We start from the raw sequence: 14,665 nt of genomic DNA, 5'->3' as shown, positions 1-14,665 counted from the left end.
TTTCCACTAGATCCCATGTTTCATGCCTCCAGTGATAACAACTGCTTTATGCACTAGTCTATTCCCAGCTACCAGGATGTGGTATTGCACATAATAAAGACACGCTGAATAGTGAATGGCCCTAACTCCACACACAACAGCAAGAGACCAAAGTACTGTTTTCAAAATTTCTTAGTTATTATGAGCACTTTTTAATGAAAATAAACATAATAGAAAATATAGGAACAAAAAGTATTATAGTTTACTATTTAAAATTAAGCTACATGAAACTTGTTTTCTTCACGTATACAACCATTGCTAACCTTGGGGCATGGTCAAAGAAAAAAAAAGTTGGAAGCCACTAAGGCAGACGTCCGAATACACCTCCTCCCAACTTTCCATTAAAATGCTCAAGGAGGCATACAAAATGGCAAAAATCAGCAACGGTACTAGAGGGGAAAAAGCCAAAATCAAGCCGTTATTTCCACCACACTCTTTGAAAGATGGATAAGCAGTACATTCTTGGACCACATAAATCTGAAAGATGCACACTGCACCTTTTGAACTTCAACAAGACTCATGCTCTGATGAATGTAGGAAAAATCCTGAGTCTAACTCAGGAATGCAGAAGATGCCATTGTCCGGATAAATATGACCCGACTACACGGGAGACCTCTTCCAAGCCCGCTAAAGCAAGGGGCCTCTATGGCCCCCAGAGCTAATTAGGGTCAAAACAGACACATACAAAATATACTGGCAGATTTTATTGCAAATAGAAGACAAAAATCTGACATCTATGCTTTGACAATTTAGGAGGTAAAACATATAAATCTATGTATTAAATGTATAACGGAAATTGAGGCGGGGAAAGAGGACAAGAATAATTAAGGCATAGTAAATTCCTGGATGTGCAGAGGAGTGGGATCAAAAGTAATTTAGTTCTTTGATTCTGAGAACCAAAGAAATCCAGGATTTTGCCTCTGGAAAACAGAGGCCATCACTTGTAAAACTGAAAACTAGACTTGGTCATTTCAAAATACTAGTGGACTGAAACAAATCATACACAGAAAGCAAAAAGAAAGGCAGGAAGCATAATATTAGATTGGAAGCATACAAAACCTGCCACTTTGGAGGTCAAGAACAGTCAACTACCAACGATTTCACATGACTGAACCTAACAATGAAAATAGTAAAAGCTAACACATTCGGAGCATCAAGCATTTTTATACCATCAATTCAGGATTTGTGTGTGTGTGTGTGTGTGTGTGTGTGTGTATTGTTCTTTTACAAACAGAAATCTGTAGGGGTGGAATGCCTGGGTGGCTCAGTGGTGGAGCCTCTGCCTTAGGCTCAGGGCAGTGATCCCGGGGTCCTGGGATCAAGTCCCACATCGGGCTCCCCATGGGGAGCCTGTTTCTCCCTCTGCCTATGTCTCTGCCTCTCTCTGTGTGCTTCTCATGAATAAATAAAACCTTTAAAAAAAAATCTGTAGGCTTAAAGACATTATGTAATTTATGTAAGCCCACGTGGCTAAATATTGGCGAAAAAAGGCAAGCTAGTACGTTTTATTCAAGGCTATGGCACCTTTGATAACAAAGAGAAAACTTAAGGGTAAGAATGAAGTTCAAACGTGTTGGTTGTAACAATAAATGTAAAAGCCATACGTTTCCTGTGAGAGGTATGTTGAAACAAAATCCAATTAAATGTCATTTACAGGCAAAAATATATTAAACAAAATGACACCAAAAGTTTAAAAATCAGAAGGATGAGGGCAGCCCAGGTGGCTCAGCGGTTTAGTGCCGCCTTCAGCCCAGGGCCTGATCCTAGGGTCCCGGGATTGAGTCCCACATTGGGCTCCCTGCATGGAGCCTGCTTCTCCCTCTGCCTGGGTCTCTGCCTCTCTCTCTCCTCTCTGTGTATTCTCATGAATAAATAAATAAAATCTTTAAAAAAAAATAATTAAAAAAATAAAAATTAATTTAAAAAAATAAAAATTCAGAAGGATGAGCAAAGTCTTTTCAGACAAGACAAAAAAGATCGGCAACACTAATCTCAGGAAAACAGTAGGATGTGGTTCCAAATGCACAGAGGATTATTTTACATTAATAAATACATAATAGAGGCCCAACAGGAATCTTTAATATTTTGCTAACAAAGCGCTATAACCAAACTGACAAAAGCCCATTTGTAGACAGAGACTAAAAGACCATTATCAGGCTATGACAGCCCCAGTACAGAATCAGGGCACAGAAAATGTGAATCAGATTATAGTGGCTGACTTAATAAACATATCATCTGTACGTGTCACGGGGAGAAAATCCTGCCCCTCTCAAGCAGCACAACACACAACCCTCAATTGACCAGAAAGAGAAACTGTACAAATCTCACTTAGTTGCCATGATAGATAAAACGAAGTTTATGCAAAAGTTTAAGTGTGTACAATAACGCAATAATTGGCCGCATCATACTGACCCACCAGTAGCATTCCCAACAAAGTCAGGTATTCACAAGAATGTTTACTTTGCCTGGATTGACATTTTCACAACCTTTTTATTAGCACAAAACAGAATTTAAGCTAGTTCCATTTAAAACGTTGCTACTTTCAGGGCAGCCCGGGTGGCTCAGCGGTTTAGCGCCTGGCTTCTACCCAGGGCGTGATCCTGGGGACCCAGGTTCGAGTCCCACGTCGGGCTCCCCGCATGGAGCCTGCTTCTCCCTCTGCCTGAGTCTCTGCCTCTCTGTGTGTGTCTCTCATGAATAAATAAGTAAAATCTTTTAAAAAATAAAAAATAATAAAATGTTGCTACTTTCAGATTGAATATTCCTCCTCCCTCAATGACTGGCAAAATTAGCAACAAAATACTGTTTGATAATTCAGAATTATTGAAAATGAAGTACTATATATCAAAAAGGCCAAACAAAGCTGATCGATCTCCATCCTTACACAATTCCATCGTTTAAAAAAAAAATGACCTAATTTCAACCAAAGAAGACTCTGACTTTTGCTTATTTTCCTATTTTTTTTTCTAATCACATCAGCCCTTCCTTTTCTTTATTAATGTTTTTTTCTCCTTCTATCCTCACCTTTCAGTTTCACTGATTCAGCTCATCCTTCCAGCCTCAGTAAAAAATAAAAACCACTTTCTCAGAGAAACATTCCCCACCTGCCCTACCCCAAAGCTACCCTCCCTCTTACTCTCTTCCAGGACACTCTGCTTTTCTCAACAATTCCAATCACATGTTGAGTTACCTGTTCAAGGCTCCCTCCTTCCCTCAGTTGTAAATCCCGAGCACTCAATGCTACGTACTACAACATGCTCAGTATATTAATTTTTTTCATCCAAAAAAAGTCTGCTCAAAGAACTTTTTTATTCAGAAAATCGGAGTTCTACTATGTGCAAGGTACTGTACTAAGCACTGGGAATGTTAACAGCAGTAACTAGAACGAAAATTTTTAGACCACTTTCCCTCATTTCAGAAGTCAAAAGAAAATACAGCATAGGAAAAAAAAATCAGGCAAGCTGGATAAATGGGAAAAGTCATACAATTTTAAATGTCGTAGTTAGGGAAGGCTGCATGAAAGTGGTGGTGACATTTGAGTTGAGACCTGAAAATGGAAAGAGAGTCAGCATACAGGTACCAAGGGAACAGAGAACTCCAGGCAGCAGGGACAGTCCAGGCAAAGGCCTGGAAACCACAGTCCACTGTGTAGATAAGCTCATCCATGGAGACTGTTGGGAGAAGGCTGGAGCTCTGGAAACACCAGCACCTAAAGATGGCAGAGAAGCACACATCCTTAAAAAAAAAAAAAAAGAGAGAGAGAGAGAAAAGCAGAGACTAGAAATAATGAAACATGATCCATATTAAACACTGTGACTATCCTGTTGTCACTGGAAATTAAGAACCAAAGATTTTAAGGGCACCTGTACTTCTGACAGGACACAGAATGCTACCGAATATTCGGTGAGACCATTTAGTTTTTAAGACTGAGAGAAATTAAAATATAAAAATTAAAAAAAAAAAACCTGTGAGAAATTATCCCAAAATGGAATGAGGAAGTTATTCTTGAATGGCAGCACTATGGCTAAGTCTCCTGTACTTTCCAACTTCTAAAATGAGCGTGTACAGTTTTTACCACCAGATGGGAAAGAGTGTAATTTTAAAGAATCACAATGGCCTTGAGAGAAAATGACTAGGGATAGGTTTATCTTTGTTCTAGCTCATATGCAAGAAGCCATCTCAACATAATTATACAAAATGGAAATACATTGTTAATCAGAAAAGGGGTTTTGTTTTTGTTTTAACCAAGTAAACAGCAAAGTGACACCGTATCCTACTTTTACCTTAATCAGGCAGTGGCAACTTCCATGTCCTGGACCAGATTTTTATAAATCCCCATGACAAACCTGTTGGACTTTTGCATCTGGTCTTTAGGCAAGTGGGCCTTCCAGAGTTTTGCTGAGTGTCTCAGCTTGTCTTTTACTGTAGCAACGACAGCAATGGGACTTTCACTGCCATGAGCCCTGCAGTGAATTAAAACTGTATTTTGCAATTCTTCTCAGCCCCCAAACCACCACCAGTCTTCTAATTAGTTTCAGAACTGTCCTTTCCTTCGCCAGGATGGACGGTTTGCACCCCAAGGAACACTGAGCTGGAACTCCATCCTCTTTGTGGCATCCCAGGGCCAGCTCATCAAGAGAAGCCATCATGGGTGCTCAGTGAATGTTTGACAGCCTCTAAGACTATTTCAGTCATCTGCCAGGAAGAGAAGTAGCCCACAGAATCAAAATATGCCCTGTCCCTGTTAAAACACCAAGTATGCTGGGGGTGGGGGTCCCTTTTACAATATATATGTACATCAAATCATCACATTATACATTTCAAATATCTTACCATTTTATATGTCAAGTATACCTCAATGAGGCTGGGGGGGGTATATTTTTTAAAAAAGCACCAATTATATGCCATGCTTCCTTCTTACTCTGAAAGTTCTCTTCAGCTTATCCCATAAATTTCACTAGTATTCACTCTGACATACAGCACTTACTCCCCAATACTGCCAAGCTCTGACCTCTCAGCTAAGCTTCAGACTCAAATTCCAGCTACTAGCTGAAAACCTCTGCCTAAAGCCAACATGCCTCATTGGAAGAATTCTTATACTGTCATGTCCCATCTGTTAATGGCATCAACGTGCCCTTTTCTTTTCTCTTTTTGGTCCTCAGTGGCTTTGCACCCTTCTGTTGGCCCTGCAAGGTTGACCCAAAGCCTACCACCACTCTGCCACAAACCCTAACCTGTCACTCACACGCAGCACCTGGGCCTTCTAGTCTTCCGTATAGAATTAGCTTCTCAGCCAACTCATGCGCTGAGGCCAGAATCCAGCTGCAAATCCTTCCTCTACTCCGAGGCAGAGTTACTCTCTCCAGCCTCAGATGTTGAGTTGGGCACCTTGTCTAAACCTCCATTCAAAACATCTATCACTATCGGCCTGACCTTAGGCATTTGTTTCCATGGCTCTCTGAGTTTATGAGCTATTGAGAGCAGGGCCTATACTCTCCTGGTGGGTTGCTGTTGTTGTTGTTATTAATATTATTATTTATTGTAGTGTCCTGAGCCAAGCATAAGGACTTAATCGCAGAAGTGCTCCAAGATTTCAGCTGCGTGAAACCAAACCGACTGGGTCTCAGGGAAAGCAAGGAGGGGACAGATTCTACTGAACTTGGAAGGCAGTTATCCTTGCCCTCGCCTTTGAACCATTGGGTCTCTAGGTCTACTCCAAGGACAGCAAGCAGTTCTGTATGGAGCTACGATAAATCCTGAATACAGAATGAATGCCTCCTTTTCTTGACAGGACAATAACCCCTCTTCCAACACACCACGGCCCAAGATGGCAAAGCAGCCCCTTCACAAAAGGCAATTCTGTTTCAGCTGCGAGGCTCCCTTAGCAAGAACCCTCCACCCTCGCCATCTGATTACCAGCTTCGAAGGGGGTCCTCGCTCCATACTCGCCCCGTGACACCTGCCTAAGTCACCCCACCTGGCTCCTCTGTTCCAGTGCTCCCTGGGCCTACCACAGACACCTTGTTTCCCACCTAACAAAAGGTTTGCAGATGCCAAATGCCTGCCCTGCAAGGCCTCTCCTCCGCTCACCCAAGGCCCAGATGAAGCAGGGTCATTGTGAGGATCGCATTCTCTGCCATGAGATTTGTTGTCTTGGTTGGTGATGCAGTTTGTTCCCTGCTCCTAATGCCAGACGGTCATCTCTCTCTGATAGAAACTTCCCGAAGTCACACCCTAGCGCACGGATTCAAGAGCCACAAGGGCTGCCGGGGCTTCAAAGTGCTGAGCCACGGTGGCAGCCTTAGTTACAGACTCTCCAGGACAAGCAGGGGCAGGGGCGGGCGTGTGCACACACAGACACACAGACAGGTATCTGGGTGTGTGTGTACATATAAACATATCTGCACGCACACATATAAATACATACACACGTTTGTAGGTCTGTACAAGCAAAAGCACAAGTATGGAAGGCTACGTAAGTGCTGACAAGGTTGCTGAGGGAGGTCACTACGGTTACTTTAGACACATCTAGATTGTTTGAGTCATTACAAAATCCACGTCTTTTTAAGAAATGAATGCAGCTCCCTCGTTCTGGTTAGAACACTTTCTACCGTGTTCATTCCCTCAGTGATTGAAATAAGTAGAATGTGTTAACAGCAAAGTACTGTCATAGCGTGACCTCAAAAATAACTCTGACTCCCCCAGAAACACTAGATTTGGATCATTCTAGGGAGTCAAACTGAACATAGAAACTCAAACACAGGCTGGGTCAAAATGAAGAGTATCCAAATGAGGGTCCCTGGGTGGCTCAGTCAGTGAAGCTTCTGCCTTCAGCTCCGGTTGGGGCCTCAGGGTCCTGGGCTCAAGCCCCCTGCCCGGCTCCCTGCTCCGTGGGGAGTCTGCTCCTCTCTCGGCTCCTCCCCCCTGCTCATGTGCACACTCTTTCACTCTAATAAAATCTTGAAACAATAATAAAAAGGATATCCAAGATGAGATGGAAGCAAGCCAAGATTCCAGATAAGACACAGCTGCATCTGTCTCTAGACTTGACACAAACAGGTAAATCTTGGCTAAACATTTCCAAGTTTATAAAATGACAATGAGAATACCAGGCTCTGTCTCCTTCTTCTCCTGTTTATGAGGGAAAAGCTAACTTACCTGAAGCCACTGGGACTCAAGAGGAAGAAGAATTCAACATACTCCATATTTGAAGCATTTCAAAAGAACTCCCATTAAAATGATAGAATGAGAGCTCCCCGAAAAAGAACCTTACACATCTTGTTTCCTACCGTTTCCCAGTATACAGTAGGTGTACAACAAATATCTACTGACAATGGAACAGATCAATGAACAAATGAGAGATGAAATTAAGGGACAACTAAATGAAAACTAGCATTAGCAGGCAGACAATGTCAGTTCTTCGTCCCATTTTACAGATGCAAAAAGAGAGAAACTTTGATTTACCCAATAATAGCAAATCTGGAAATACAAAGCCTTTTGATGCCCTCTATCCTGATCCCCCCTTTTTTTTTTTCTATTTTAGGTTCCTAGCATCCTTCCAAATCCTAATCCTTTGGCAGTCTTCCCTGACCGCCACCACCAGGCCCCTCAGGGTCAGGTGAGCCGGTCCTCCCACACCTTATCTTGCTCATCACACTTCCTACACTGAAGCACTTGTTACACTGAGTCTGTTAACATGTCTGTACCTCCTGGAGGGTAGGAGGCCCACCCAGACTCCAAGCCCCGAGCACCTAGCACAATGCTTATTAAATGGCAGGCAATCAAGGGCTGCTAGAGTCCAGAGACTTGCCTCCTCTGCCCTTGAATCATTTCTCCTTCCAAAGAGCCAGACACATCCTTCTGTTGGGGCAGAATTTTAGAGTGAAAGCAGCTCTGAGATTGGTCAAGGAGAACCACTTAACCATAGAGTAAGAAAACTGAGGATGGCAGATGTACATGAAACCAAACCTAGCCTATTGCTTTCATATTTAAGAAAACGGACAAAGGGAAACTTGCTACAAAGAAAGGGTTCACAGTAGGTAGCACTCCCTGCAAAGTGAGTCCTGAAGCCTTCAGAAGCATAGGCAGCCGTGATGACCATAAGGAACAAAATTCCCTTTAACAAAAGTTTCAACCCGGGAAATCCCACCCCAAAGAGACCTAGGACCAGGTGTGATGGGTCAAACTTTCTTTTTCTCTTTCAGATAAAGAGGCTGGTTTCAAAATTCTTTTCCCTTATCTCCATATTAAATACAACAAACACAGCCTGGTCCACCTCCTTCAGGCTTGTACATGTTTCTTGTAGCACTGGGCTAAAGTTAAGAGCTGCCCTGTCACTCTAGTGCTTTTTAAAAGCAGTACTACAGAAATTTAATATATATATATATATATATATATATATAAAACCTAAATCCATGCACACAGTACAACAATCCTCTTTCATCTCTGAAAGAAATTCGAATTTTACATGAACTTCGAGGTTAAAGTTTCTATGGCACTGATGAGGAGACAGAAGCTAAGGTCAAAGCATTAGGACAGTCTTCTTTGCCTCATCCCCATAAGTCAGCATGAACCATGCTACTTTGAAATCATACTAAACTGCAGGGGGAAAAAATGTCAGGGCACTTAAATAAAATCACCAGCACCACCACCCTCTCTTACATCCCTCCCTAAAAACCAAAGAAACAAACAAACAAAAAAGTATCCTTCTAAGAAACAGAGTATACTAACCCTGGACTCTTTCAAATTAACTAATTAAACGTGCCAAACCCAAGTTCCCTTGCAAAAAAAAAAAAAAAAAAAAAAGATTAAACAAAGTGGTGGGAGGATCCTTCATTCAAATTGTATCCAGAAGATAGTAAAAAGCAGCTGACCTAACTAATCTCCTTTTATTAAGGCTCCTGAGTAGCCCAGCATCTCCAGGTTGAAGGTAATTAGAAGACTTGGCCAGACCAGCTCCACCTTTGACATACAGCTTAAAAGCCACCTATTCCCACCTGTGACACGGAGCTATTGTGGTACGAGAAGAAATTCAGGGGGCTGAATGCCTCTCTCTCAGATGGGCCCCACAGGGATCCTTCCTATCTGAGAGGTTACGAACTAGACACCTTAGCTCTCGAGATTTAGGGAGGAAAAAAAAGCAGATGATCAGAAAGGAGGTTCTCGAAGGATTTGTCTACACCATTAAGCTACTTCTATTAGAATTACATTTAAAGGCTTTTCAGGGTTGGGTCAGCCCTCCCTGCAGTACCCCACCCAACGTACTGCCCTCTCCCCACCTCCTCCCTGTTTCATTTCCGCCTACCCTTTACAAGGACATTAGCCCCATTTCAAAACTAATAATAATTCTTCCTCTTCTGTACTACAAATATTCAACCACTGTGGTTAAATACTCTGTATAAGATAAACAGGGTCAAGAATGTTGGTTGCTATTAGAGTCATGTTTAAATTAGCATTAACTAGCAGGCCCTTCCCTAAACAAAACAAAATGCTTTCTTGGTCAGCTCCGTGCCTGGAGAGTGACTTTAACTCACATGCTCAGAAGGCCTCCCAAGCATCATTAATTTTTGCTTAAAGACCACTATCAACTCGGGAGGATTATGCAGGAAGAAATGACATATCGTTTATGCCATAATTTTTATATAATCTGGATAAGCTGGAGGCAGTGCCCTAAAATTCACGAGCCATGAGTTACAACGAAATGTAAAGGAATCAAAGCTCAGTCTTTACAAACATTTCACCCCTCTCGATGCCCCAGTAGATGCCCCAGTAGACGTCACCATTGTCTTCCTGCATTTTGGAGGCTAATAGCCCTTCCCAACCCCACAGTAGCACAGCTTCTTAAAATAACACCCAAGCCCCCCTCCTAATTTACCACCTGGTACCTTTCCAGCCTTCATTACCCCAGACTCCAACTACATCATTCTCCACCATTCATCTTTTAAGAGATGCATCATTTTCACCCTTTAAGACCCTCCTGTGAAGCCTTCCCCAGAACGAGAAGTTCATTTTCCATTCCCTAGCATGCCAAGGGTTCTTGGATTCTACAGCTGCCACCTAGTTATGCAATCCAGCTACTATGCATTGAAGCTAGCTGCATGTTTTCCCTCCACACTGCAGCTCTTTCTAGAGCCTCATTTTTATCATCTTTGTGTCTGCCTCTCTAGGAGAAATTCAGTAATTGCTTATTCAATTAAAATTTTCTTTTCTCTCAACTTTTGTAAGACATCCGTAATAGTTCTCCATGAGATTTTTAAAGTAATAACACAATAGGGATTTGGGGAAGGGGTAATATGATACGTAAAAACCAGAAACCAAATAGTATGATGCTGAGTTAACAAGGCCAGAGCAAACTTTGAGACTTTAAACCAAGAGCTTATGTCTCACTTTTATTACATCACACTTCATTTTTTAAAATAAATCACGTTCCTCAAGTATGTATGCCTACAGGCACCAAGAAACAGTAAAGGAAGACATGCCACACATTAAGCACGAGCATTAAAATCTTGACCTCGGGATGACTGAGTGGCTCAGTGGTTAAACATCTGCCTTTGGCTCAGGGCATGATCCCGGAGTTCTGGGATCGAGTCCCATGTCGGGCTCCCTGCATGGAGCCTGCTTCTTCCTCTGCCTCTCTCTCTCTCTCTCTCTCTCTCTCTCTCTCACTCCGTGTGTGTGTGTGTGTGTGTATGTGACTATCGTAAATAAATAAAAATTTTAAAAAAAACTTTAAAAAAATAAAATCTTGACCTCAAACTACATTTTGTCTTGTTATTTGCTGAACACTTGGAGCTTCCCAGTGAAAATGATACAGTGTACTCTGCCCAGATTGCAACTTTCCTTACTAAGCATTTGAAATAAGATTCTTGGCCCTAAAAAAATCACTAACTTCAGACTCAATGTTATTATGCATCAAAAAGACCGAGCGAGTGAGAGATCCAGCGAGTGAGATTTTTACTTTGAATCTTCCAGTCCGTCAAACAGGACAGATTCAGTATAGCCTTGACAGATCTATGGTATAATTAAAAAGAAAAAGAAATTTCTGTTTGGTAAATATTAGCTTCAAACAAAAATAGAAGTTTCCAAACATCAGTTGTTGAAAGGGCTGCCCTTCCCACCTCGGTATTTTTCCTCCTCATTCACAGGGATACTGAGCTCCTCTGAGTGCCCACACAGCACTGGGCAGCTGGGGAGCCCAAGAGACACCCATGCAAAGGCGACTTCATCAGGTCCCACCACAGGGATCCCCCTCACTCCACATGGATTTTAAGGCTCAGCAGGCTCACTGTGATAGAATAATGGAAGATGAAAGGGTGGGGGTTGTATTGATGCCCCTGTGGAGGAGGAAAGAAAAAATAGAGGAAAATCAACCCCCAGATGCAGGTCCTTCCCCCCTCCAAGCATCTCCCTCTGACCCTCTTGCCCTCTCACCTCCCTTCTGGGATAACCCGCTCACAGGTGACTCTCCCTACTGCTCCAGCACGGGACAACCACACGCCGGGTTCTAACGACTCGGGGGGGAGCTGGGAAGAACAGAACAGCCAAGATCATCAAATCCGTCCATTTTCCAGATGAGTGCCCCGAGACGAAGGACAAGCTGCTGAGCTGATGGGCTAAGGTGGCACCGCTAGGGGACGCGGCGCGCGTGGGCTCGGATGATGCCAACCCCTCTTCCCGCCTGCGCCTCCCCCCTTCTCTTGTTTCTTTGCTTCTTTAGCCTCAAAGTAAACGGCGGGTAAAACCCAGCCTTAACACACTTAAAATGCTGATCGTCACTCTCAAGTTTGCACTGGAGGCAAATTTGCTCACTCCTGCCGGATTCGGAGAACCGAGGGCAGAAACAAGTGGATGCGAGTGTGTGTGTGTGTGTGTGTGTGTGCACGCGCGAATGCAGTTCACTCGGGTCCAGACAGCCCTAACTCCAGTTACACCCCTTTCCCTCCTCGGGGCTTAGGCTTCCGTCTGACCAGGGGATCGCTCCCTAGGGGAACCGAGCAGCTTTCCCAGCGCTGTCCCCCTTTAACCAGAATCGCAGGCTTTGCATCACGGACCACTCGCCTCCCAGTTGTGCTCACGCTGGACAAACCACACTTATGCAAATAGGTGAAAGACACGGACTGTTAGAGCCTGAAGGAATAGAGGATTCTACCCTGATAACTGCAGTTACCTGCTTCCCATATTCGGGTTTGCACACAACGCGCCCATCCCAGTGGGCAACGGTGCAACTTTAACAAGCGAGCGCTCGCTGAAGACCCACGTTTATGAAAAATCCACAGATTTCAACAAACGAGAAAAGAAAGAGCAGCAGGGACACAGAGCAAGAATCTCAGGCCCCAAAGTGAAGGCAGCAACAAGTCCTGGATGCCGTCATCCCTTACGCGTCAAAGGCCCAAATGGCAGCAAAGAAAAAAAAAAAAGAAGAAGCATAAAATTTAAATCCATTCACAACAAACTAGTCCGACACAAACCAAACGAGCCTGTCGGTTTCAAAACCACCGAGTCCCAGCCAGGTCCCTCCCTTGCCTTCAGAGCCCCAGTTACTTGCTAAGCGTGTTTGCTGGGCGGCCGCACCGACGCCGAGTTTAAAGTCCGCAGCCCGGGAGCGCGAGGAGTCGTCGGGGCACCCGGCTTCGCGGTCGCCTCGAGCCCCCACCCCCTGCAAGCCCTTCTCCGCTCCCACCCAGACCCAGGTAACCCGAGGCCACCTACGTGTCACTCGGGCGGGTCCGGGCCGCGGACGCGGCACAAAGCGCGGGCCCCGGGGCGCACCGACCTGGCCGGGGAGGGGGACGGAGGGGCCGGCGGCCCGGGCGGCTGCGGCAACTTCCCTCCCGCGGCGCGGGCGACTGGCTGGTGGCGGAGGCCGGGAGAGCCTCGCCTCCTGCAGGCCGGCTCGCGGCGCGCACGCCCACCCACAGCCGACACCGGCGAGCGCGCGCGCGCACACTTGCACCCGCTCGCACACTCGCACACTCGCACGCGCAGCCACAAAGCCCGTCTGCCCCGGGACGGCGCGAGCCGAGCGCGCCCAGCGGCTGCGCAGGCGGCGCGGCGGCCCCTGGCTCCGCGCCCAGGGGGCGCCGTCCCCCGCCCCCCGCCCCCCGCGCCCCGCGCCCGCCCCTTTACCTGCGCCCGCCGCTGCCCCCCCGCCCCCCCGGGCTGGCCTCCCGCCGCGCGGTCGCTCCCCCGCCCGCCCCCTCGACGGCCGCCCCCTACCCCCCCCCCCCCCGCCCCCGGGAAGCCGGAGCCGCGCTCGGGCCGCCGCGGCCGCCAGCCTCCGTCCTGCCCCTCCTTCTCGGCCCGCTCCACGTAGCACGGTCGGCGATCCCGCACCGCTGCTCCCTCCCCCCGGCTCGTTCGGCGCCTGGCGCGACGCCCCCCGGGGCCCCCCGCAGCCCGCGCGAGCCCCCCGCGGCGGGAGACCCGCGGGCTCGGATGCTCAGCGCCCCCCCCCCCCCGCGCTCACCTAGCGCCCGCCGGCTCGCCGCGCTGGGTGGGCTCCCCCAGACGGTGCCTTTTCCTTCGGTCGCTCTGCTCTTCCCACTCGGAAAGCCCGGGGAAGCATCGCGGGCCCGCACCCCTGCAGGGGGGCCTCTCCCGCAGGCAGCGGCTAAACCGGCGAGCACCCCGGGTTCCCCCGGGCACGGCCCGAGCTGGAGAGGTGCTCCCGCGTCCGCGTCCGCGCCCCCCCCCCCGCGCGGTCTGCAGCCCGAAGCCCGCGTGCCAGCGCGCCCGCAGCTCCCCAGGCGCAGGGCTGCGCGCTCCTCTTCCGCTTTCCCAGGGCAACTCTGCAAGTGCCAAGTCTCGGCGTCCGGAGGGTAATGAAGGGCGGGGAATGCACACCTGGAGGTGTGGGCGGGCGGCGCCGCGGGACCCGCGCCCGGGCAGCGTCCCCGGGAGGGTGGCCGCCGCCGCTGGGGTTGGCGCGGGCCCTGCGCGGCCGCCGGTCGGTCGGGGGCTCTCCGGCCGCGCCACCTCTCCGCCACCTCCCGCTTCCCACCCACCCCGGCTTCCCAGGATTTCCGGACTCGGGGCACTTCGCCGCCGCTCGCCGCGCTGCCAAAGCCGCCGCGCATCCCAGGCAGCTGCTGAGCAGGGGGGGAAGCGGGGCGAGCCCTTGCCGGGGGCACCCGGGAGGCCCGGGGAGGGGTGCGGCAGGGGGGGGCCGCGACCCGGGCGGGGGGGGGGGCGGGGGGGGCACGCGGCGGTCCTGGGCTGCTCGGAAGGGAGAGGTCCCTTTAAACCGCAGTGGGCGGGGAGGGGAAGACTTCTTGCAAGGGATGGAAACTTTTCCAGCTACCGGTTAGGGACGCGTTGGTAAGAGAACGCGCGACCCTGTCCGCCCGGCGCTGCTTAGAACTGCGCTGGCCTGTGGTTTCTCCGGGATGCTCAGGGCTCTGAAGCGGTTTCTTTTTGTAAATAATCTTTCAAATCCCTCTGGTTGGTTTTTGTTGGTTTTTTTTTTTTTTTTAAGTAATCTCTACATCCAATGTGAAGCTGGAACCTACAGCCCCGGAGATGGAGACCCAGGCTCTAGGGACAGAGCCAGCCAAGCGCCTCCCTTTTCAAGAAATCAACTTGAAGCCATTCCACTTTCCCTCCTTTCCTACCAAATTATGATTTATTT

The 14,665-nt window shown here is 47.6% G+C and overlaps 1 protein-coding gene across 5 annotated transcripts in view; it reads right to left on the bottom strand.

Annotated features, from left to right (window-relative positions):
- Positions 1-13,991, bottom strand: part of LPAR1 (lysophosphatidic acid receptor 1) — a 131,739-nt gene extending 117,748 nt beyond the window's left edge. Inside the window, exons 1-2 of one of the 5 annotated variants that reach the window (XM_072727710.1) lie at positions 11,470-11,561; positions 11,157-11,372 (exon numbers count right to left, since the gene is read on the bottom strand). The gene's annotated coding sequence lies outside the window, so the exon portion shown is untranslated. Of the gene's footprint in view, positions 1-11,156; positions 11,373-11,469; positions 11,690-12,747; positions 13,105-13,504 lie in introns of those variants that run through there. The other 4 variants (XM_072727707.1, XM_026002755.2, XM_026002752.2 and 1 more) reach the window with 4 other exon arrangements.
- Positions 13,992-14,665: the final 674 nt, after the last annotated feature.

Source organism: Vulpes vulpes, chromosome 12 (genome assembly GCF_048418805.1).
Source record: "Vulpes vulpes isolate BD-2025 chromosome 12, VulVul3, whole genome shotgun sequence".
NCBI classification, from domain to species: Eukaryota; Metazoa; Chordata; class Mammalia; order Carnivora; family Canidae; genus Vulpes; species Vulpes vulpes.
Note: the sequence above shows the minus strand (reverse complement) of the source record. Positions and strands in the feature narration are given on the sequence as shown.